Source organism: Entamoeba invadens (assembly GCF_000330505.1).
Source record: "Entamoeba invadens IP1 unplaced genomic scaffold scaff_1105074725457, whole genome shotgun sequence".
Lineage (NCBI taxonomy): Eukaryota > Evosea > Mastigamoebida > Endamoebidae > Entamoeba > Entamoeba invadens.
In genome coordinates this window covers 1-3220 of record NW_004440125.1, presented here as the reverse complement: position 1 = coordinate 3220, position 3220 = coordinate 1, and positions in this window count along the sequence as shown.

Genomic DNA, 3220 nt, shown 5'->3' with positions numbered 1-3220 from the left:
GGAGAAGACGGAGAAGACGGAGAAGACGGAGAAGACGGAGAAGACGGAGAAGACGGAGAAGACGGAGAAGACGGAGAAGACGGAGAAGACGGAGAAGACGGAGAAGACGGAGAAGACGGAGAAGACGGAGAAGACGGAGAAGACGGAGAAGACGGAGAAGACGAAATAGATAAATTAGAGAACAGGCATATTTAATCAGCTCATCGAACATAATTATGGATCTTGTATTTTAAATGAATATTAGTTCAACTTTCGTTGTTTTCTATTTTAATTTATATAAAATAGCCTAAAAATAATTAATTTTAAATCGAATATCTAAAAATATAAGTCAAAAACTTACATTTTTTCTTATTCCCAAAAGTGCATAATGGGGGTTTCCTTTTTCTTTATACATAAGGAAAAGATTGTAAAAAAATTTAAAATGACTTGTTTTTGTTCTGGAAGTTTTACCAAAATCGACAAGGGATTGATCATTTCCAACCAGTTTATCACACTCCTATAAATGAATTTGGTGTTAGTTAAGAAATTGCATTTGAGAAATGATCTTGATTTTGGAAATAAATTTCTCTTGTCGATGTAATTTGATTACACATTTCTTCATGTTGCAATTTACTTTGAACTATATCATTTATATTTTCAGGTGTATTCCGAAACAGAACAAATGCCGATGGAATAATTGAAAACATAGAAAAACTATATTTGAACGCAGAAGGCGTGTTAGAATTAATTGGTACAATATTACTTGCCGAAGATGGAATGTCGATCGAGGAAATAGTTGGATTGTTTAAGTAGTAAAGTTTCTATTTGTAAAAAAGTAAGTGGATACAATGTTGTGTTTGTTATTTGTAACATTGGAATATTTTCAATATGCGTTGATGTGTTTAAATTGGTCAAACATTCAGTGTTCATTGGATAATTGTTCGTTGATAAATTTGAAAGATCGAGTCGTTCTCTGTGAATAGGATTGTTTTTCTGGAGCAGTGTTTGTGTTATATCGTCTCGTTTAATAAATTTGTTGTTGATTGTAAGTGTTGGATGTTTATTAGAGGGGTCTATAAATGCTAAAGCCTTTTCTTTATTGTACACAATGATAGTAGACTCGTGGCATTTAAGATTGTTTTTCACTCCACGTTTTAGCCACTTTTCGCATATAACACAATAATAATTTTCGTTTCCCCTTTTTGCTGTAATAAATACTTTGTCCGTATTGTTCCAAAATTATTTGTTGTCACAATAACGTATAATCATTTTTTGTTTTATTTTTTGTAGTTTTATTATTCAATTTATATTTATTTTATAATTATTGTTGTTATTGTTATTTTGTTAATTTATTATTATTATATAATAGTTAACTTTTTTAAATGTTATTGTTATTGTTATTGTGGTTATTTAATTATTTAACAATTTAATCATTAGTATTAATGATAATAAAATAAAAAAAAACACAATTCATCTTGTTTATAATAGATGTTTTTATTAAGTTTAATTTAAATTGGTATTTTAATTAATAATAATATTATAAAATAATAATTATTAATCTTATTTATTATTTGTTAACATTTTTAAAAATGAAAATAAACTTAAACAAAAATATAAAAAACATTTTATAAAAACGGATGTTTTTAATTTATCTCATATAAGTTATGTTTTTTCGTGTTAATATATAGTAATTTTTAATTGTATATTTATAGTAAAAATTTAATTATTTGAATAATGTTAAAAATACACAAATGTTATAATAAAACCCCAAAATAGTTTTTAAAATTTTTTCTAAATGACATTTTGAGTAACTAACAAAACAAAAAATTGGTATTTTTTTGCTTAATTTGCCTCAAGAAATGTTCTTTCTAAGTAAATAATAAATTGGAATTTTATTTGCCGGACTATGTTTAAATTATCAAAATAATCAATTATTTACCAAGTGCAGAAAAATACAATAATAAAAAAAACTGGTCGTTGATTCACAAAGTCTTATTAAACCTTTATTATTTTGTTTTATTTTCCAAAATCATTAAACAGACTTGTTAACACCACTTTTTAAACTCAACATGTTTCACAAAAATGAGTCAATTCCATTGCAAATTGTAATAAAATCAGTTAATGAAAAATTTCAAATTTCATAAAATGTAAAATTGAGTTACAAATCAGTTTTCCACCTATATGAAGATAGCATGTTATGGTGCTGTTGAGTATTTTTTACAAGTACTTTGTTAAATTTATTATTTGTTAATAATTTAAAAAGTAACTATTAGTTTTCAAACTAAAAATCAAACTAATAATAAGAAACTAATTAAAAAATAAAGAATATTATATTTTTGACGGTCAATGGGGAAAAAGCGTTATTGCTTTGCTCGAAAGTATTTTTGCTTTTAGTGTACTCGCAGAACGACTATGTAAAAAACAGGGTGTTGTGATGTACTTCTAAGTTCGCGGTTAAATGGACGACACATTCATCACACAAATTACAACAAAAGTCGATTCAAGAATTCAAAGAGAAAAAAAGATGAAACAAACACAAATTGTTTTACTCCTTGTCGTACTTATGTGTGGGTTCACAAAAAAATCGCGTTCTTTGTGAGAGATATTTTTTTACGTTTTCATGACAAAGTTTGCATTTTTATAGCGACTTTGGAAAAGAAAATAATTTAACAGATGGCGTATATGTGTCAGAAATTGAAGAAAACAACGACGAGTTAACGTCGGTTTTCAAAGCGACTATTTTCCGGTTTGTTTATAATGAGACACTGTTTATATGTGATACCACTTGATGACAGTTATGTTTTTTTGATATTTTAACTTTAATTGTGAATTGCTTAGTAATGATACTTAAAATCGGAAAGCAATATACAATTATGTACGTAAATATTTGTTTGTTTATCGGGGGTTTTTCGTGTGTATTACAATACACATTTTCCCTCTTTTTTGAATAAGTGAAATTATATTTTAACCCTTCGAGGACGGGAAAAATCAAAATTTGTAAAAAATAAAAATCTTAGTCAATTGTAATGTAAATGTGACCTTTAAAAAAAATCTAGACACCCTGGAACGAAGGCTCTAGTAAATTTTTATGGTAAATTGTTATAAATTATAGTAAAAAAAGTGAATTTTTTGTTGAAGTTGGGATGAACAAAGGTTCACTTTTTTGCTTGATCCTTTCAGAAACAAGTCACAGTTCAATGGAAAAGTCAGATCAAACATTTATTGAGATGTCTACAACTTA